The 22,904-nt window shown below is 46.0% G+C and overlaps 1 protein-coding gene across 2 annotated transcripts in view; it reads right to left on the bottom strand.

The window, feature by feature from the left end:
• Nucleotides 1-22,904, bottom strand: part of TRIM36 (tripartite motif containing 36) — a 340,171-nt gene that overhangs the window by 128,122 nt on the left and 189,145 nt on the right. The gene's annotated exons all lie outside the window — the stretch shown is intronic.

Genomic DNA, 22,904 nt, shown 5'->3' with positions numbered 1-22,904 from the left:
GGGGTTCATATCTATCACCAGGGACAGCACTAGAAAGGAAAGGGAGAACAGTCTGTTGCAAGATGCGATTTGATAAACACCACTAAAGATCCTGGACTGCTTCATCTGAGATTTGATTTCTTTGCTTGAGACACCCAAAATGCTGGGTTCAATGCAGGTAAACATTCCACTGAGGGCCATGCCTCTGTCAGCAAGCATGCAGCACCAGAAGGATACAAGACACTGGGACCCCAAGCAAATTCAAGAATGGGGCAAGTAGCTCACCTGAAAAGTCAGATCATAGCCAAATATCCTAGACACACTGCTGAGGTGGAGACCCTCTCATGGCTTCCATATCCAGAATGGCCCGATGAAAATAAGTCTCTGAGAGGCTAGATGGCACCAGCGCTATGTGAGGAAGCGGACTGCTTCAGCCATTGGTGACCTCACCTGCTACCACCACCCCGGCCCCTGGAGCCACGAAAGGGCTGAACTGGTTCAACAGTGACAAGCATTGCCTCTGGCGATAGGAAATTACCCTAGAAAATCCTAGGAAATTTCAATACTGTAGGTCGATTTGGCAGGCAAGGAAAAGCAACCCTAATGAATGAGCAATACATGTTATGTTAAGTTAACTTGGTATAGCGCACAAATCTATACATAACGGCACTGGTAGGTATGATGACCGGCAAAGAAGCTAGAAAAGAGTGGTCTTTAGCAGTTTCCTAAAAAGCTGGTAGTCAGCACATATGCAGTTTTTGTATTTTTATGCGTGGAATAGTCATGAGCACTTTTCCACTTGATCGCAGTTGCCTCATAGTACAATAGCGCAGGAGCTTCTGGGTGAGATACCTAAAACTTTGTGGGTGCAGGAGCACATTTTGAAGAGGATTATTTTCCTGATCAGTAGCCAATGCAGTGATTGCAGGAGGGGCACAGACGTCGTCCCATAAGGCAAGTTGCAAATAAGGGAGCTGGCGGTGTTTTGTACTGCTTGTAATTTAGCAAGTAGGCTTATTTACAGAGGTTAGTAAGGCATTACAATAGTTGAATCTGCTAATTATGAGCCCCTGTACCAATGTTTTCCTGGCTGATATTGGTAGTAAGAGGAGGGTTTTCCTTAGCATAGGTAATATATGAAAGAAAGAGCCGGTTGTTGCTATAACCTGGTCTTTCATAGTCAACAAATTATCAAGACGGAAACCAAGATTTTTTACTACTTGTTTGGGAGTGGGTGCAACGTCCAGTTCAGCTGGCCACCAGTCATCAGTCCAATGGAATTGGGCTTTCCCAAACAATAAGATATCTGTCTTGGCTGCATTCAGTTGCAGGTAGTTACAGGACAACCATGCAGCAATTGCTTTAATTCCAGATAGGAAACATTTCATGGTTATTGCTGGATCCTCATTAAAAGAGACCATCAACTGAGTATCATCAGCGTAAAACTGCATTTCCAGGTCCTATGTTCTAGCAATGTTTGTCAATGGAGCTACGTAGCTATTAAAGAGTGTATGGCTTAAGCAGGATCACTGGGGAACTCCCTTGTCCAGCATCTGCTATCTTTGAACCATTCAAGGGCTGAATCTGCCTCCCTGCAAAAACAATTACACCTCATCAAAAGGTATGTATATTAAGAAAGCTTGCATGTCCTCAGATAATATAGTTGGACGTACAATATGACATTTATTGAAAACAATGGTGCCAGGGCACTTTGCTGCATCCCAGCCACCCTTTATTGTTTAGGCAAAAGAATTTCAAAATACTTTAAGCAAAGCAGGCAAAGATCTTGTCCCTGTCCCACTGGGCAGAAGTGTAGCAATCCAACAGCCAAATCACTTTTAAGGATCCGAGGACTAGGATAACCACTGAGAAAAATGTTTGCCCATAGGGTCTATTTTCTGTTATTCATAATCCGGTGAAACAGTGGGGAAAATAATTGGATGGACTGCAGCAGGAGTGACCTTCTTTCTTATGTTCGGGGGATGTAGAGTTTAGCTTCCCACTCCTAAATAGGCTTTAATGCAGAATGGAGCACAAGAGGCATCGAAGACGGACACTTCAAGCATCTGCGACAGTCACCTGCTTTAAGCCTGGATTAAACACTGCTGTTTTTAAGGTGACAGACCTGTACACTGTAATAATGTTTGGCTTACAAAACTTAAGAGTTTAAAAATCAATGAAGCCTAGTTCCAGATAAGTTGGCATGGAAGAAGATTAAAGTATGCCAATAGGCAAGGGTGTTGTCCATATGCAACTCAATGTTGTCATGTCTGGATGCAGAACAGAGTCAAGAAAGAGGATAATAGTGCTACTGGAAAGTTTCAGAATCCACTCTGAATCCTGGGGAGATTCACAATATGAAGAACCTGTGGATAGAAATACACATCAGAAGCAGGGTTTCAGTCATTGAGGTCCCAGGCAAACAAAGACAGCAAACCAAAAGTGGGTCTTTCCAGGGATAGCTGTTACTGCACTGCGGAAGATACTAAAAGAGGCATTCTCCATTCCTACCCTTCTCCCACCCAGAGTCATTCTAAATAAAGCACGGAGTCTGTGCACTGTTAGATGGAAGTAACTTTTTCTGGTAGTCTTCTGACTTATCCAATGAAGAAGCCACATTATCGAGGCTAAACATAATGGTTGTTTGCAATTTAGTCTTGGAGTTGACAAAAACACTTTAGGACAGATTTTTTTTAATTAAAGGTGGGATCTGAATGGTCATGCCATCAGAAGTCACTTTATTGATGTATAAAGGCAAAACAGACAACTTGGAAAAAAGTAAGTGCCAATCATCCAGATCCAGCACGACATGTCAGGAGAGTGACCTGTAGCTGGATGTAGAATAGACACATGCAGCAAGCCTTTGAGACTCTATAGGGCCCTGGCTCTCGGGCTCTTGATGGTCCTTTCTTGGACCATGACAACTCGACTCAGCAGAAACAAATTGTTCTATACCAGGAGGAAGCCGATTTGCAACCCAGCACTTTCTCCTGTTCTGAGGTTCTCAGGCCATATACCTATCAGGAAGGAAGGAGACAGTCCCAGTAAGGAGACTACTTACTACTTAACCACCAGAAGCATCTGCCTAAAGGCCAAGACCTTGCATCTCCTCCAGACTCTTTTGTAATGATGATATTCATGTCTACTTTGAGACTGATGCACAGATACTCTCTGTGCAAGCAATGTGGCTTTGGAAAGGCCTTGATCTGATGGTAGCACAAAGAATACAAGCATGGATTGGATCAATGATAAGCAGGGAAGAGGTTCTGAAGAGGACATGGCGGTCATCGGAGCAAATGGTCCCTAAAAAAACAGCCAGCTTAATTACAAGGAGTTGCAGCGTAAATTACTCCAGGTGAAGGAAAAAGAGGGCAGAAGAGACCAAAGCGAGCAAAAAAGAATTGAATACATAAAAAAGATTTTTTAGTTTTATGGCGAGGCCTGATTTTTCACCAATACCATTCTCTATGCTCTAAATGGATTTTGTAGAACCAAAATTCCCCAAAAACAGGTTTGCACACGTAACATTTTCATGTAACAGAATAATGTGTCATCATTCTAAATGTAATCTCACAATGTCAGAAAGTGAATTATAATTAGAGATGGGTGACTGCCCGCTTTAAAGAATTATCACACCCCATGTCAGTGTTAACCCTTAAAGTCAATAAATTAACCTGAGCTCAACCCCTTGGTAGCTATGGCACAGGGAAGACAGGCTTAACTTACGGCAATGTGTAAAGTATTTATACACTACCAAAACAGTCAAAGTTAAAATGCAAAATTATCAAAATTCCAAAACGAATTGGAAAAATGTAGTACAATGTATTAAACAAAATGACCAAAATCCAATAAAGGGAACAGGCAATAATACTGTTTTTAATTTTTAAGTCGAAATAGCACCAAAAAGCAAGAAGGCCAAGGATAGTTCACGGTGGCAGTAGATCGAGACATAAGCGCAATTCGAGGTCAGCTACAAACACAGGTCTGATACACCAACCAGATTCATCCTGGTCAAGGATTTTGCCTACTGACGTAAGTTACCAGCCAACCAAAGGAGTACACTTATAAGACTCTCAGGACCTTAAGGGAGGTACTAAAGAGACTCACAGGGTATTAGGCAGAGGCAAACAGCAGGGTCCAGGTCAGGTCCTGCTGCCACTGGCTAGCTGGGTACTTCCAAGAAAAGGAATCTTGTAGATTGCCGTCTCCCTGTAGCCAAACAGGAGGTCAGCCAACTGACCTTGATATCTACTTCTTTGTCCTACGTACAAAAGGAAGCAGATTCCATCCTTCAGGACTCCTCTCAGGTAACAGACAGCAGGTCCACTCCTCTTCTGATCTTCTGCAAGTCCTGAAAGTGTTCTGAAGTGGGTTCCTAGGGGTGTCACGTTTATGCCAACCACTATCTAGTGGGTCCGGGTGTCTGTTGGCTGCCCCCTAACAATAGGGTAAAGGTTCCCAGACCCTGACCTACCTTCTTTTGCAGTAGTTCCTTTTTGCCTTACTGCAAACAGGCATAAAATGCAATGTGTCAAGGCAAATCAAAGATGGTGAAGGTTTTAGCCACACTAAACGTGTGTTTTAAGCCTGGAGATGTGTGTGTAAGAATATAATGGTAGCCCTAGTGCCCTCTCACATCTAACACCAAAATCCAGCTTGAGGCACACTATATCCACAATAAAACCAGAGACACAAGTATGGCAGAACAAGAGCAGGGTCATTCAGCAACCATACAAAGGACACAAAAAATGTTCTTGGTATCCTGTTCTCTCCTGTTAATGTGCACCCCAAATGTGACATGTAAACAAAGAGACATAGGTCTCGTAGGGCAAAATCAGGGTCTTTCAGCAGCGAGGACGGTGATATACAAGAGCTGTCTGGCTTTCTGTTCTCTCCCTTTTAAGTGCACCATATGTGCTTCATATGGCTCATCAGACCTGTCATGCAGGATCTGACACTGTGCTGTCCACAGCAGGCCAATACCCCGACACTGCATATTCTATGTAGTTGAGAAAGTCATCCCTGCCCATTCATGTTAGCCTTCTGTTTGCTCCCAGGAGGCATTTCACAGCTATTCAAGGCTATTCACTGGCTGCGAGGTGGCAAAGGCTTACGCTAATTAACCTTGTGACAGTTCAGGCATATACGGGATAACTTTCTAAACGTTACTGTTCTTTAATATTTATTAAAATCAAACTTCATCATTGAATTGGATTTTTAGTAACTACTGAAAATAGCTGTTTCATTCTTTTTCTAGCTGGTGCCTGTCCTGAAGTAGCACTATTAGTATTTTAATTTCTATATATGACAGCTAGGCCTGCCGCAGAGAGATATGGTTTTAAAAATTGTCTATGTGTCCCTATTTAAATATCATGCATCCTACCTTGTGGGCTACACTGTTTACTGACTTGCTAAAGTTTAAAAAGGGTGGTTTTATACATGTCAAAAGGTATTAGTTTGACAAATCAAATTGCAGTTTTTACACTGCTACAGTCAGACTACATTAGTAGGCCTGAAGCTATGTTTGCATTGGCACTATAGCAGTTTCACAATAGGGGCTCCAGGGAACTGGTGGCATTTGACTTCCAGGCCCAGACTACACTTTGTACCATATACTAGGGACTTAGGGCCAGACGTAGCAAGCATTTTGCATGGTGCAAACTGCAAAAATCGCAGTTTGCGCCATGCAAAATGCTCATCATGATGCTCATTCACACTTTGCGAGTCAATACCGACTCGCAAATAGGAAGGGGTGTCCCCTTCCTATTTGCGACTCGCATTGCGATGCTAAATTGCTTTGTGACAAGCAAAGCAAATCGCAGTTACCACCAGTGTCACACTGGTGGTAACGCATTTGCAAAAGGGAAGGGGTCCCCATGGGACCCCTCCCCCTTTTTGAATGTTGCCAAAAAGGTTTTTTCAGAGCAGGCAGTGGTCCAATGGACCACTACCTACTCTGAAAAAACGAAACCAAATGGTTTCGTTATTTTTTTTATTTTGCAACTCGTTTTCCTTTAAGGAAAACAGGCTGCAAAATAAAAAAAAGAAACTGCTTTACTTAAAAAGCAGTCACAGACATGGAGGTCTGCTGTCTTCAGCAGGCCACCATCCCTGTGAGTGCAGGGAATCGCTATGGGGTCGCAAAATGCGACCCACCTCATTAATATTAATGAGGTGGGTCTTTGCGACCCCATAGCGATTCGCAGACCGTGTCTGAGACACCGTTCTGCATCAGGATTTGCGTTTCGGAAATTGCGAGTCACACCGACTCGCAATTTCAGAATCGCAAATTCTGGCTTTGCTACATCTGGCCCTTAGATGCAATTAAACCCCTCTGCTGCTAAGCCTTACCCCCAACCCTCCCATCAACAAAGAGTTTGTGGTGCTAAAATGACCATCTTGCCAGCTTTTAGGAACAGGCAGACTAGAATCTGAAAAACAACGTTTTAATTCTGTTTTGGCATTTTACTGGGACATAACCCATTTTGCCTATTTTTGTGATTTCATCCTCCTTCCAGTTAGTGACAGAAATGGGTGGGAAACCAATGGTGGATCCCAGAAAGCTTTACATATCTGAAAAGTAGACAAACTTCTGAATTTAGCAAGGGATCATTTGTGTAGATCCTTCAAAGTTTTCCTATAGAAAGTTAACAGTTGAAATAAAAAAACATTGAAATTGAATGGAAAAAAATAAACCAGCAATTTCTGTCTACGTTTTCATCTGTTACTTTTTCCAGCTACGGCAGATTTTTTTTAATAATATACCGTTACGTCCGCTGGACCCTTCTGGACGCGGGGCTATAGAGGGCTTGTGGGTTCACCAAGACCCCAAGGTATCCAGAGCCATTAAATGAGCTGCATCTTGGAATGGGTTTTCATTGTGCACCAGGTATACAGCAATTCACTTAGTGAAATATAAAACGTGAAAAATAGTTATCAAGCAAACTTATGAATTTCCAAAATGGGCACAAGATATGGAGCTTAGAAACGGTGGTTAGTTGCACACCTCTGAACTTGGGGGTACCCATACTAGCATGTGAATTACAGGGTATTTCTCAAAATTACTTCTTTCTTACACACTGTCTTACATTTGGAAGGCGCAAATGCAGAGAAAGACAATTGGTAATAACACTTGTTCTGCTTTTCTGTGTTCCTCCAATTCGCCAGATAAAAATGATGCCTCACGTTTGTGGGTAGGCCTAGTGCCCAGGACAGGAAACACCCCAAAACGCAACGTGGGCACATCACATTTCTCGACTGAAAATGGACATGTTTTTTGCAAAGTGCCTAGCTGTGCATTTTGGGTTCTAATTCAGCCGGCACCTAAGGAAACCTAGGAAACCTGTACATTTTTTAAAACTAGACACCTAGTAGAATCCCAATGGGGTTGCTTGTGGGGTGCTCACCAAGTTCTGTTACCCAGAATCCTTTACAAATCTAAAGATTTGGCTAAAACACACAAAAATAATTCTTCACATTTCTTTAATGTAAAGTTCTGGAATGTGAAGGCAGCCACAAACTTCCTTCCACCCATCATTTCCCTAAGTCTCCCAATAAAAATGGTACCTCACTTGTGAGGGTAGGCCTAGTGCCTGCCACAGGAAACAGCCCAAAACATATTGTGGAGAAATCAAAATTATCTATCAAGTTGATTTTGCTAGAGTGTAACCTGTGATTTTGGTCGTGGGTTCAGCGGCCATCTAGGGAAACCTACCAAACCCAGACATTTCTGAAAACTAGACACTTGGGGGGGGGGGGGGGGCAGGGGGACAGGGGGGGGGGAGTACAGGGAGGTCGGGCCAGTGTAGATTCTCCAACGTTTTTTTCCCTAGAATTCCCTGCCAACCTCAAATTTAGCTAAAGAAATGTCAAAAAAATTGCAATTTTCTCATATTTCTATGTGGGGTCACTGCGCTGGCACAAATTTCTTACCACCCAGTGTTCCCCTCGGTCTCCCAGTAAAAACGATACCCATTTGTGTGGGTGGGTCAAATGACTGCAACAGAGAAGGGCCAAAAACGTGTAGAGATTGAGGGGGCACAAAAGCGTGTTGATAAGCACAGTTTTTTTTAAATACATTTTTAGGCTGACTCTGCTTTGGGCACCACACAAGTGAGGTATCATTTTTATCTGGAGGCAGAGGGGAATGCTGGAAGGTAGGAAATTTGGGGCTCATTACGTAATGCCAGATGGGACATGCCGGGTCAACAATGACAGAGACAGAGAAAAGCAGGGTCCAGGGCTAGGCACAGGGACCAATAGGGTCAGGCAATGAGGGCCAAGTGACACATGAAACAAGTGGCTTAAACCTGGATATGGAACAACATAGGCATATGGCAGCTAGGCTGATGGGAGGCACAAGGAGGCGAGAGAGTGTCCATGCAAGCTGCAGAGGGGATGGGTGGCACAACATCCAACCCACCAGATCACCAGGGGGTGCAACACATCAAAGAGAACTCCGATAGGTGCTACAGACCTTGGCCCTCATTACGAGTTTGGCGGTCCGAGTACCGCCATGTCAGCAGTAGCGGTCTCACAGCCGCAAGACCGGTGGTGCAGGCCGCCACATTATGACCATGGTGGTGATCCCAATGGAACACAGCCAATTCACTGCCATTACCACCAGTGCGGAGGGGCAGCCGCGGACGGCGGTAGGCATCTCCAGGCCGGCAGGGACCATGTTGCCGCCAAGCGTATTACGAGGTTGTACATCGCAGGATTTCTAACCTTCAGGAACACAGACACGTTTGTGGCCGCCATGGAACCAGAACCAGAACCTGAAGTCGTCCCACTACTCCTGATCGTCCTGCGTGTCCGCAATCGGCGATGAAAACAACCATAAGTACACCCACCTAGCACACACTGGAGGGAAAGGTATTAGAACACACGCACACACAACACACACATTATGGATGGCTAGCGACTGCCACACACACATGCAACCACACACCCATCCCAAGACACACACATATACATACACACAAACATGACCCACACCATCCTGCACACACAGATCATCGCCACAGGCTAACACACATGTACACAACATCGAGTCACACATCACAATCGCAACTACACAAATGCGTAGTAGCCAACCCATAGCACTGCACACCTACATATGAAAACAAATACTGACAACAACATGCAAAGACAACTCACAACCAATCAACACCATCACACACCATACAACGTACGTAATGTCACACCACACCCACACAACTTGCAACGCATATGACATAGCCAAAACCACACACCTGGACGCACACACAACAACCACACACTGGCACACTGCACCGCAACAACACATCACACCACTTACAATGCACAACTTAGCTACACATATGCATGCAAGTACACAATCATACCACAGACACAAAACACACCAATAGCAGCGGGACCAATGGCAGGGCCACACACACACATGCAGCTCAGGCACAACATCTAGCACAACCAACACACACAACTCACACACAGACAAACCAAAACCCACAAATACAAAACATTCCTGACGCAGGAAAGCCAGGACAAGCATGTTACCATTGATACCAACACCAGGTTTGTCCAGATGTATTCAAGTACGAAAGTACCAAAAACAACTATATACAAATATGAGGCCATTGGCCAGCCTACAGTTGATGGTGCCCATGGCACAAATGGCATTACAATGTGCCCCAACTTGACTGCAAAATGATCTCCACAGTGTGGGGGCATCATGGGGGCAGGCAGGCACTTCAGGGGTGGGGGTGTTTAAGTGGGGTTTGGGCTTGGGAGGGAGGTCCCTGGGTTTGGGTTTGGGTTTGGGCAGGGGGGCCTTGGGTTTGGGCTTGGAAGGAGGGCCCTTAGGTTTGGCCTTGGGCAGGCCCACCATGTGTTGGGGGGCAGACTTTCCGGCAGGAGTAGAGGCATGGGCCACACCAGGGGTGGCAGGGGAGGACTTGGAGGTGGAAGAGCTGGACATGGGGAGGGACACAGGGTGCTTTGGGGAATCACGGGGTGGGAGAGGGGAAGGCAACAGGGAAAACTCATAAAGGAAACGTTTCTTGGGGACACAAGGCTGGTCATGGGAAAAGCGTTTGGGAGTGGAGAGAGAGGGAGTGGTGGTAAGATGTGTCTTTGTGGGTGTCTTGGGTGCAGGTGCGTGAGTGGAATGCTTGTGTGTGACTGTCTGTTAGGGTGGTGTCTGCAGGTATGGAGGTCGGTGGTTGTGGTAGGTGCCGATGGGGTGACTGAGGTGGGGGTATGCGGTCTGTTAATGTGCTGACTGTGAGTATGATGGGACTTGTGGCTGGATCAGGGAGTGTTGGTGTTGTGCCAGCAGGTGTGAGTGGTGTAGTGTCTGTGAAGGAGGGGCTGGTGGGGGAGTCCTGTGCAGGGAGTGGACGTTACTGTGTCTGCAGGTGTGTGTTGTCTGTGTGCATGCGGGTGGTGGGTCCTGTGGTGCTTGTGTTTGTCAGTGCCAACCATGTCTGTTGAGGTGGATGCATGCCTGCATGAATGTGTGCTCTGGATGGGTGTAGGGAGAGGGGTTTGGGATTGAAAGAGGTAGGTCGAGGGGGGACAGTAGACAAAGGGACACTGGCTGCCATCAATGAGGAGGCCAGAGCCTGAAGGGATCTCTGGAGGGCAGCCATGCCACTGGGAATGCCTTCCAGGAATGCACTGCTCTGTTATACTTCAGCTGCCGGTCCCTGGATGGCATTCACAATGGTTGACTGACCACTGCAGGCTCCTTACTGAGGGCAGCGGGGCTGACTGGGGCAGAGGTGCCTGCACTGAAGGAGACGCCCACCCTCCTGGGTGAGTGGCTATGGGCAACTGGATGGGGAGCTACAGGGAGGGCAGTCTAGTAAGGGTGGTGGCGTACAATGATGTTGCTGGGGTTGTCTCAGATGGGTCCGCCACCACCAGGGAGTGTCCATCGGAGGAGAAATCAGAAGATGATGTTGTCAGTCCAGTGTCCCCTGTGGCACTGCCGTCGCCCTCCGTCCCACTGGGTCCCTCGGTCTCGCTGGTATCAGCCTCCTGGGTGCCGTTGACTGATGCTTCCCCACTCGCCTGTGCCCCTTCTCCTCCGTCTGGTGATGCTGATGATGCTGATGCACAGAGAGGACCCTATCACCTGCAAGATGTGGCATCATGGCTCCCAGAGACAGAACACAGCAGTACTTGTGGAGGTTTTGCTTGCATGAGTGTCAGTAGTCAAGTGAGCTAGGCTACAGAAAACGATGGTCGTGGTTGTCGCATACTTGATTATCATTGGCCCCAGTCCCCCATAGGTAGCAATGTAAACCAATGAGAAGCAGCACAGCGGTTGCGACCGCCTACCACCATGACGGCATACGCCGGTGGACTTACATCACTTCCATCTGTCCTGTGCTGCAGGACAGGTGGCTGCCATTTAATGAACAGTCAATGGCTTGTAGCAGTAAAATATAGGTGGTAGTTTTATGTCCTGAATGCTGTGTAGGCCCATGTTGTGCGAACATGGTTAGGCTCATACATGTCACATTCAAGGCACAGAGCTGACAAATGGACAGATGTCACATGTAGTGCATTTCCACCTACTCGCTGCCTCATAGGCGGTGTGACCCCCTAGGTCACTGACAATTCTACATACATGATCCATGCTGGACCCATCTGTGCATACAACATGTAACATTTAACATGTGTTGTGTGCCAGAAACTATAGTGCAGTGCCAGCAATGGGCATCAAGGATGGTTGGAATGGCGCTCCTGCATACACTATTTAGTATGTGTCCACTGTTCAGCCCTGTCTGCAGTGTTAGGTGTGTGGCACAAGATTCTGCACAGTTAACATGTGTGGAGTGTTTAATGCATTGTACTGTCTACTCTCTATCCTATATTCCATGTCATGAGGATGAGTAGGAATGCACAAGTGTACTGACCACTAGACAACCTCGCTACCTTGGAATAGAGACACATCATCCAAACCTATTGTCTGAATCATCTGACCATCATGGACCCTTGTGCCCAATTGGAGCCAGATCTACTGCCTGGCATCCGTAATCCATAGGCCATCCCTCCCACCGTACAAGTGTTGTCAGTGCCACACTTCCTTGCCACAGGGCCCTTTCAAGTTATGGTGGGCTTGGCTGCAGGGATGTCACAGCCCATGTTTAGTATTGTGTTGCAGGATGTATTGTGTGCTTTTCTGAAACACCTGGAGAGCTACATCAGGTTCCTCCAACCTGCTGATTTGCCCATTGTGAAGGCAGACTTCTATGCGCTTGAACACATACCTCATGTAGTAGGAGCCATTGATGGCACCCATATTGCTTTGGTCCCTCCCAGTGTTAACAAACAAGTGTATAGGAACAGGAAAAGCTATCACTCGATCAATGTTCAGGTGGTGTGTCTAGTGGTCCAGTACATCACCCAAGTGACAGCAAGTTTCCTGGATCTGTCCATGATGCCTACATTCTGAGGAACAACAATGTCCTACACATCTTGGCACAACTACAGAGAGAGAGAGGGCTTGGCTCATTGGTATGAATCAATATGGATGATTGTCTCTGTTGTTGCACGTGTCAACACAATCTTTCCTGTGGCTGTAGCTGGATTGAAACAGGTCCTACCTTTATTCACACAGGTGACTCAGGCTATCCTAACATTCCCTGGCTGTGAACACCAGTGAGGTACTCTGCCTCGGATGGGGAAACAGTTTCAATGAGGCCCACAGCAGGTTGAGGCGTGTGATAGAAAGGACTTTTGGCCTACCTGAGGCAAGATTTCGGTGTCTACACGTCTGCCCTACTCTACAGTCCCCCACAGGTGTGCCAGGTCATAGTTGTCTGCTGCATGCTCCACAATCTGCCCCTGAGACGTATGATATCCTTACTGGCAGATGAGGAGATGGCCGCTGCACCAGTGGGTGATGATGGTGACATGCAAAGTGAAGAGGAGGCAGACGAGTATGGTGCAGCTGACTCTAGGACAGAGCTGATCAATCAGTACTTCCAGTGACATATAGACATGTTGTGTGTGTGTTGTAGCAGGTGACATACTTGCACTTTGTTTAATGGCAATTGCCCTCCTGGCCAGGTACATCAGTGGAGATGTTCAGTTTACCTATCCCAATATGTGGGTACTGGTAGACAGATTGCAGGTCAGGAGCAGTGTTAGTGGTCTAAACCCAGACATATATTTTCAATGCAGGATGCTAGTTTAACATCCCCTATGGAAAGTCCTATAATGTTCTATGTGTACTGTTATCTCATGTCCAGATGTGAATCCAGCTATGGATTGTGTATAGCGTATCCTTTCCTCTCTTACCATTTACCTGACACATTCATGTCTGTTTGATTTTGCTCTCAGTTGGAAGTGTTGAGTTGTGGCCATTGCTGCTGTCAGCTAGTGTGTATTACTCATCAGTTTATTGTGTCTGTTTAAGTAGAAGTGTTCTATGCTGTGCCCTGTTTCCTTGACAATCCACAATGATGATGACAACAACAACAATGGATTGCATATGTGCTTCGAGTGCCACCATGCCTAGATTCCGGATGCGTGTCGTTCTTTTTTCATGTTGGATAAGAGGACATGCTTTGGTGTGTGGGTGGGCTACTGTACCCCTTACAAAAGGCTAATCTGACTTCTCTGATTTACTATGTCCCCTTGAGAGAATGCTTCCCTCTACTATAATTTGCACTGACTGTTGGTTGAGACATATTAACACACATTACATATTGGTGACCACACATTTGTACAGGACACAATGAATACACAAATGCATTTGCTTTGTTTATTGTGCATATTTTGTCAAACAGTTCTAGAGTGGGGACATGGTGGATGAAATCATCAGAGTAGATGGCCTATCAGTAGGCAATACAGGTCCAGTGTCCAAGTGCAATGGGAAAAAGGAGACATGACATTGAACAGTCAACAGGGTGTGTCAGTGGCACACAAGGGAGAATGTTCAGGCGAGGTTCACTTCCTGGCAGTGGGTTTGGTCTTAGCATCTGCTCCAGCTGAATGCCTGGATGGACGACCAATGTGTGGCATTGTGGCTGGGTGGTGGTGTGGCATGCAGGGGGGGGTACTGGTGAATGGGTGTGAGGTGGAGTGGTAGATGGGTGACCTGGGGAGTGATAGGGTGGTGAGGAAGCATGCTGGACAGGCGTACTTAGTCCCAGGGGAGTGTTAGTTACTTACCAGACTCCAGTTCTCCAGGTATTCCAGTCAGGCCAGGCCCTCAGGATGTAGTATTGCCAAGACCTTTTCATCCCACGTTGCAAACTCAGTGTGTCGTTATCTGAAGGGCAGTATGTGGTCAGTGCGGTGGTGCTGGTGGTGGGACCACCTCTATCCCACCCTCGGTCGTCCTGGCGGACTTTGATTTGTGGCTGTTTTTTGCCAGTGTTCAGTGTATGACTCGTAATTCAGCAATCGGATTACCGCCTCCATTTCAGTCTTTTGGCAGCTACCACTATGATGTTCTTCCGAAAAGACCACCAAACTCCTAATGAGAGCCCTAGTGTTAGCACACACATCAGTGAGGAGGGGCATGCCTAGTGTATACTGGGCAGTGGCATTCTCCCAGAATGAAACCGCATACAGCTTGACAATCCCAAGATGAGGTGTCACCTGCCCTTTAGCCCCACATAGCTCAGCTCTTTGGAGCACTAGAGACATAGCATACAGTAAGGGAAGAAAAGAGAATACCCTCAAAGAGGGATCAGAAACAAGAAGCAGAGGTTAAATCGCCCCCCGAATCCCCACCCAGAGACAATCAAATCCAACAGAATACCAACGGAACAGTGCAAGGATTTGGTTGCAAAATATAATATGCCTGGGTAGCCTCATCATGCAATACATTCGCAAATACCATCTAGGGTCCAGTCAGGTACGTTTACTTAACCTTACTCTCAACCCTGGGTAGCTGTGGCTACGAGAAGTAAGGCTTAGCAAATGAACAATGTGTAAAACATTTAACAGCACCAAATAACGAAATAAGAAAGTCACAACAAAAAAGAAACAAGATACAAATTTATAAAAATAGAGCTTATTTTTATGACTTTTTAGTGTCCTTAACCATTAAAATCCAGAGTAGGGTGATAAGCAACTTTTAAATCAACTGCAATGGCCAACAAGAAGTTTGGAAACTTTTGAAAGTCTGCAAACAACTCCAGCATGAGTTGGGCGACTAAGTCCGACAGGACAGGCGTCTAGGGCGCCAGAAAGGATACTTTGGACAGTTACCTGGCCACCAGAGCGTTTTCAAAGAAAGATCTAAACTTTACAGGATGACCGCCATAGAGAACAATGCTGTGGTCCTGATGCTGAGGGATGCAGGCTTAAAGATACCCTGATGCTGTGCGGTCCACAGGGGGTGAAGTCCTGTCAAGTCCTTGGTCCACAGGTGAGCAAGAGCAACTCTGTCCACAGATCTTGGGGTCCCATGAAGTCCTCTTTGTAGGGTTGCAAGGGCTTTTGATGCAGACCTTGCACTTTTGCAACACAGCAGTCACGGTGTAAATCTTTGGTGGGGGCTACTGTCTGCCTTGGGTGACAAATGTGGTCACAACCAACACAAGTCCAGCAGACACAGGTGCACCTTATGGCTATCTCCAAATTGTCCTTTAGGTGCCTGACGTCCAGTAGCAGCAAAACTCCAGTGGTGGCTGCCAGAAGAGCATCTTGGGCTCTTTCAGCTTTGATGTTTCCAGTGCTGTTCTGGAGGGCCAGCCTACTGACCACTGGAATCTCTGCTTCGGACTGGGGCCAGGAACCAGCTTTTTCCTGAGCACGGCATGCAGAACAGGGTCCACACTCTGCTAACCCAAAGGGCAGCAGGTGCAGTCGCTCTGGAGCCGCAGCATTTCTTGGTTTGCTTCCAACTGGTGCAAAGTGGTCTTCTTCTTATACTTTTTCCAGGTCCAGCGATACTGAGGGTCAACAAACCAGGGGTGCCATATTTATCCCTGCAAAGTGCCCAGAGGGAACCATGTGTCCCCTAGCCAATGGGCTACAGGGTCTTCTCCTACCTAGTGACATAGTTCCTTTCATGTGTGGCATCTAGCTATACCAGAATGCCACATTTTTGCCCCTTCCAAGATAGCACGACCCTTCCTCAGTCGTGAGTATCAACGTAGCCCACCCTAGAGGTGTGGTTACCTGAAGGCAACATGTCCACGGTAAAAACGGTTTGGGGATAAGTTTCCACTTATCTGGCCCAGTCTCCACAGGAACAAAGGGCATCCTGCTCAGGGGTGTTGGGCCGCGCAGCCCATCAAAGGTGGATTCCCCTTTGAAGCTCGCCTTTGGGCTAACTTCTGAGTGGCCATCTGGGCAAAGGAGGTGACACCTTGCTGCTGCAGCACTGCCTTTTGTTCCTGGGCCTGGGAGTCGTTCACACATCTCCCCAGGCAGTCAGAAACCTGTCTGAGTGTGTATGCTTTTGTGAGGCTGCTGGACAAGCAGAAGGGCAATTTTCTAAAAGCTGCCTACTATTACATAGTTACAATAATTTTGACTTGGGCATCAGGTCGCATTTAGTGCCATTATTAATTTGATACCTCACATGAGCCAGTAAGTCCCAGTCAAAAGTCAGCCAGGTGGGGATGCCCCGCAGTAACCCTATATTAGCCAATGGGGCTACCAACTTTATCTCAGCAAAACAACAATTTAGAAGTGTTGCTGCCAAGATGTATCGTAAAACATATGCCTTACTTAGCAAAATATTGCTCCCTGCCATAGGACTCAATAGGCTTTCCTCAAGAAAGACTTACATATAATGTTAAAGGTTAGGGTTGTTTTGCCACAGGTTTAAATGGCAAAGTCGAACTGGCAGTGCAAACATTGCCCTTCAAGTCTGCAGTGGCAGGCTGAGAGCTATTTTGCACATTGTCACACAAAGGGTGACAGAAACAGTGCTGCAGCCTTGAGTGGACACTCTGTCTTACATGCCCCTGTATCCTGCACACCATATACTAGGGACTTATAAGCAAGCTCAGTCTTGCCAATTGGGTGTATCCAATTTGACGTGCAATTTTGTATGGGTTTAAAACACTGGCACTGAGGTCTGGTTAGAGGGCCTCAGTGCAGTCTCAGTCCAAAACGGTGGGGGAGAACATGCAAAAATAGGCATTTCCTTACAAACCCCCTATGATGGACTCATCTTAAATGATTTCTTCTGGGGTTGCAGGAGTCTTCTCTGCATTAAGAGAGGAAATTAGAAGTTACATCCAGAGCATCAAACAAGACCCAGCCGATGCGGGAAACTGGGACTCATTCCTAAAGTCCGCCAAAGAAAGTAAGAAGCCGTTGAGGATCTACAACAGGAGATCATCTCCCTAAAGAAGAAAGCTGTGGATCTACAGAAACACCAAGAGAAAATCAAAAACTGCTTGAGGAGGCAATATATTAAGGATTAAAGGGCCTCCAAAGAATGTGGAGGTAAACGAGACAGAAGCATGTGTAAGCAGATTCTTCAGCTACTATCTCCTGTGCCTTGAAGAGGAGGACATTGTGCTGGATCGTACGCATAGTGTGATGGGTGGGGGGAGGGCGGGACAAGGGCAGTTTTTCCATAACCCTGACATCAGGAACTGCTTTCATCATTTCCAATAAAAAGGAGACATCATAGCAGTGGCTAAGAATATGGGACAAATTGTGTTTGAATGTAGCAAAATCATGATTTTGCAGGATTTGTCAGCCATCATGTTGAAAGAGCCCTAAGAGTTTCAAGTGGTCACTGATTACCTGCGGTGCAAAGGGATCAAATACAGATGGGGACATTATCTTCACCTGGCAGGGAATGCTCAACCAGAAGATGCCCTGAACATAGACCTGCTGGACCCAGAGACTCAGAGATTCTTTTGCAGTGATTCAGAGCCCCACAGGTCTGGTACAGATTAACAGCAGTGGACCATCAAGGCCCAGTGGGTGAAAGAGAGCACAGAGCACCAAAAAGAATTTGAAACCACAATCAGAGACATTAGCAGCCGAAAGAAAGACTTATCTTACAGCTTACAGACTTGACCAGTCATTAAGCCACTTAAACTAGAGGGGACCAGCAAGGGCCTATGAACAAAAGGAAGAAGGCGAAAAGCAGCTCAAGTGAGAGTACAGCAAGGTCAATTAGGTGGAGGGGGCCCTTGGATGGGAAGGGTATGCCAATGATGACTGGAGGAATCCAACGTTACTGGGAAGATTCTGGCTTCTGTGTTCACATAGGGGAAGGAGAGGAACTGTTATTTGTTTGCTTAGCCAGGGTTATGTTGCAGTTAAGGAATGAGAAAGGAGGAAGGGTCCACCTAACCGTTTTGAACACACATGCCAGGCCACATAATTCCTACATAAAGGGACTCACAGGTATGGACAACAGCAAGGGCGTTCTATGCAACCCATGGACTAGCACTATGAGGAAGCCATACTGTGGGGATTAAAATACTGAGTTTCTACAATTAAGGGATGAATGCTCTGGCAAAAATGAAAGGCATTGCTATCATTCCTAAGCGGCGCCAACCGTGTGATATGCCTCCTACAAAAGAGACACTGAGTCAAGACTCGACTGTAACAGAATATATAGAATGCTGACCTTCAGAATAAGGCAGGAGTGGCTATTCTACTAGCAGGTTTTCTTAGAGGTGTGGTGAAAGAGACATTCAAAGAGGATGTTAGGTATTAGCCTACTGAGGGGAAAGCAAATGTTTACAGCGGCAAAGGTGCACCACATGTATGTCATGAAAAAAATCCTCATATCAGTCATTCCAAACAGCATACAAACACAGAAGAAATATATATATATAATAATTGGAGGGGATCCGAACATGGTTATGTACAATGAGCAAGATAGGTCAGCACAAAGATTGGAGCAGACAGCAGCGATGTGTTAGGAGGATAAGAGTTCTCAGCTGCACACAAAACAAACATCACATTATATTATTTCCTGAGCTCAGCTCATCTAATGAGGCAGACTGTACCTTCTGAGATAGGAGAACTCAATCATTATCAAACCATACTCCTATTTACGTCACATTAAAATCTCTGGCAGACCAAGACTCAGACTCCTCAAAGGCTAGAGGATTGGAGAAAGCCTGTCATATACCGAGTATAGTGGGGAAGAAATTAACAAGGCCCTGACCCTATATTCCCACGAAAATGACAGGGAAGCAATGGGGCTACACATTCTATGAGATGTGCTAGGAGCAGCTATTGGGGTACATGCATCACACGGACAGCAGGTTATTAGAGACAGAAAGGAGAAGCAGAAACAGTTTGAAGAACAAGAGAAAGAATTAGAAGGATCACATACAAAGAAAGGAGGGCCAAGGACTTGGCATAAACTTATGGAGGCCAAAGCAATGTTGAGGATTCTTAGCAAAGACAGGGCAATTACACTCTACTTAGACAGCAACAACATTTTAATAAGGAGGCAAAAGGGAAAGGAGATTATTAGATTGCAATCTCTGGGCTAAACAAACAAGGGGTCATGTCTCAGTCATCAAGACAGCATCAGTAACGCTGGCCACAAAGACATAGGCATCAAACAAGCCTTTCAGCATGCCACAAAACGTCATACACATTGAGAAACGCTCAAAAATAGGTAATTGGGAATTATCTGAAAAGGGTCTCCATACTTAAGTGAATGACTCAGAGGCAGACAGCATGAACAGCCAGTCACAAGTAGTAATAGTGCAAAACACAAGGTTAAAAACACAGACATCATGAGGCCCCGATGGATATTCCCTCCTACTATGACTTGGGGCCCTTTCTTGCACGTCTTTTTAACAGGATAGGCGAGTTGGGGGCAATGACACCATCAATGCAGGAGGCTTACATTATAGGCCTTTCCAAGCCAGGCAAAGACCCTGATAGGTACACATCATATCAGCCAATCTCCCTACTAAATGTGGAATCTAGGCTGCGCATTACGATTCTAGCCCACATACTAGGCGTTCACATGCAAAGCACTGTAGACTCAGATCAAGCTGGGTTCATACCCAGGAGAAACTGTTCAGATAATCTGTTAAACAAATCCTACATAGAGCTGACAATGTATGGAGGACAATTCAATCAATCAATCAAATTTCTTAAGCGCACTACTCACCAGGTAGGGTCTCAAGGTCTTGGGGGGGCTGTGGTGGGGGGGGGAGGTCTTTACTGCTCGAAAAGCCATGTCTTGAGGTGCTTTCTGAAGGTTAGGAGGTCATGTCTTGCGTAGGTTGGTGGGGAGGGAGTTCCAGGTTTTGGCAGTGAGGTGGGAGAAGGATCTGCCGCCGGAGGTGGTGCGTTGGATGCGGGGGACTGTAGCGAGGGCGGCGGAGCAGAGCTGTTGAGTTGGTTTGTGGAAGTTGATTAGTTCATCGAGGTAGGCCAGTCTGGTGTCGTGGAGGGCTTTGTGAGCATGGACAAGTATTTTGAAAATTATCCTTTTGTTGATGGGCAGCCAGGGTAGGGATCTGAGGTGGGCGGGGATGTGTTTGTGGGGAGGTTGCGGCTGCGTTCTGGATTCGCTGGAGTTTTCTCTGAAGCTTGGCTGTGGTCCCTGCGTAAAGGGCGTTGCCGTAGTCCAGTCTACTGCTTATGAGGGCGTGAGTGACCTTTCTTCTTCTTTCTAAAGGAATCTATTTGAAGGTCTTACGTAGCATGCAACAGGTGTTGAAGCAGGAGGATGACATGGCATTGATTTGCTGAGTCATGGAGAGAGATGAGTCCAGTATGATGCCAAGATTGCGTGCGTGCGTGGGTGGGTGGTGGGGGTGATCCAAGGGTGGTGGGCCACCAGGAGTCATTTCATGCTGTCTTGTTGGGACTGAAGACGATGATCTCGGTTTTTTCTGAGTTCAATTTGAGGTGCCTTGCTGTCATCCAGTTAGCGATGGCGAGGAGTCCAGCGTGTAGGTTATTCTTTGCGGTAGATGGGTTCCTCGTGAGTGAGATGATGAGCTGGGTGTCATCAGCGTATGAAATGATGGTAAGGCCGTGGGGGCAGATGATGTTGGCGAGACGAGCCATGTAGATATTGAAAAGGGTGGGGCTGAGGGAGGATCCTTAGGGGACCCCACAGATAGTCTTGGTGGCTGTAGACCGGAAAGGAGGGAGGCGGACTCTTTGGGTTCTTTCAGAGAGAAAGGAGGTGAGCCAGTCCATGGCTTTGTGGCGAATTCCGGAGTCCAGCTATTGTGCTGTTGGTCTGTGTAGAGAGGATATTTGAAGGGGTCCATTGGCCTATCCCTAAGGAAACACTGAATCAGATGAGCTTTGACCCCAAATTATGTGTCACTGGATTTAAACAACTATAGAGACGTCAAGGCTAGTATGAGTATTAATGGGGAATCAACTGTCCCATTCAAGGTGCGGAAGAAAATGAGACAAGGTTGCAACTTTCACCCCTAATTTTTGCATCATATATGCAACCACAAGCCATAAATGCTATGCTAAATCAAGGAGGTGAAGATAAGCTACAATGACCATAAGGTCTGCATGTACCCAGATGATGCACTAACGACACTTGTGGACCTGGAATGCTCTCTTCCGGCAGCACTAGAGACCTTACAATTATATGGACAGGTATCATGCTTCCGGAGGAATTTACAAAAGTCACAGATACTTATCCTCTCTGCCATTTAACTGCGCAAAACGAAGTTCTGAAGCAGAGATTTTCTATCTGATTGGTTAGATACAGTATAGAGTATACTGTAGTAAAATTACTGGCCTCCCTGACAAAGTCAGCACGTCAGAACTACTGCAATCTGATGAAAATAATGAGGGGGCCTTCCAGTCCTGGCATATAGGAGGTCTGTCTTGAACAGGAAGACTAGTAGCGACTATGCTTTCAGGCGTTACCCAGGTACTTATTTTTAACCTTGCTGCTACAGCCTCCAAGTCATGCTACACAAAATTCAAACCATGTTTAATAGTTTTGTATAGGCTAGGAAGAGACCTAAACAAAAAGCAATACAAAATAATGTACCACATGTAATAGGGGGCTTAGGGTTGCCAAACATAACCAACTACTATTATGCATCACAAATCTGCTATATAGCAGTGTGGAACCAAAATGAAAGTGAAAAGCACTGGAACTTTATAGATCAGACAATCACATATAGGGAAGGTTTTATGGGTGTCTCGGAGACATAGAGCATGGGGCTTGTAACTCTTGCCAATAACAAGGACTACTTTAGTGACATGGGAAGTCACAGTGATAAAGACAGGGTTCTGCAACAACTATCAAACCTACAATTAGAAATCCAAGGTTTACCCCAACAATGAAGGGGGCATTCCCTGCCTAAACGGCTAGAGGAGAGTTGCAAAATAATTGATGACCTAAACAACCACAAAGGAATAAAGGACCAGATGTATCAAAGGATTTTACCCATTCTGTGTCTATGGGAAAATGTGTTCGTACATATGGCCCAATGTTCTTTAAACAAATCAAAATGGACTATGGTGTACCTGAGGAAGGGGTCAGAGAGGCTGTTACTTTTAAATCCGGCATTGGGTGACACGCAACACAGTAAGAGCACATGCACTTTACCAAAGTGGCTGATAAAAAAATCAGGCATATGCTCTCGGAAATCTAAAAACATATTTCACACAATCAAGGTACTGAGAAGGCCCCTCGGCAGAAGAGGTGGGAAGCGGAGCTGTGGCAAAGACAGACTTCATTACAAGAGGCGAAAGTAACTACCTCACATATAGCCATTACTAAAGAGAATCTGATAAAACAGCCAATAACTGATCTTATACGCCAGAGAGAATATATGTTAGGGACAATTCTAAGACCAGAGAGTGTGTGGGAAATGGCAAACTTCTACACTTACTGTGGCACTGCCCTAAACTCATAAAATATTAAGGAGAGGTGCTAGATGACATTGACACTGTTCAAATACACTGTCCTGAGATTCCCAAAATATATAATACTGAGGTGAAAGACAGGCTCACATACTCTCTCCAGTATCCAA

Source organism: Pleurodeles waltl, chromosome 1_1 (assembly GCF_031143425.1).
Source record: "Pleurodeles waltl isolate 20211129_DDA chromosome 1_1, aPleWal1.hap1.20221129, whole genome shotgun sequence".
In the NCBI taxonomy this organism is placed as follows: Eukaryota; Metazoa; Chordata; class Amphibia; order Caudata; family Salamandridae; genus Pleurodeles; species Pleurodeles waltl.
The sequence above is the reverse complement of the archived record's forward strand: the minus strand, read 5'-3'. Positions and strand labels throughout refer to the sequence as shown.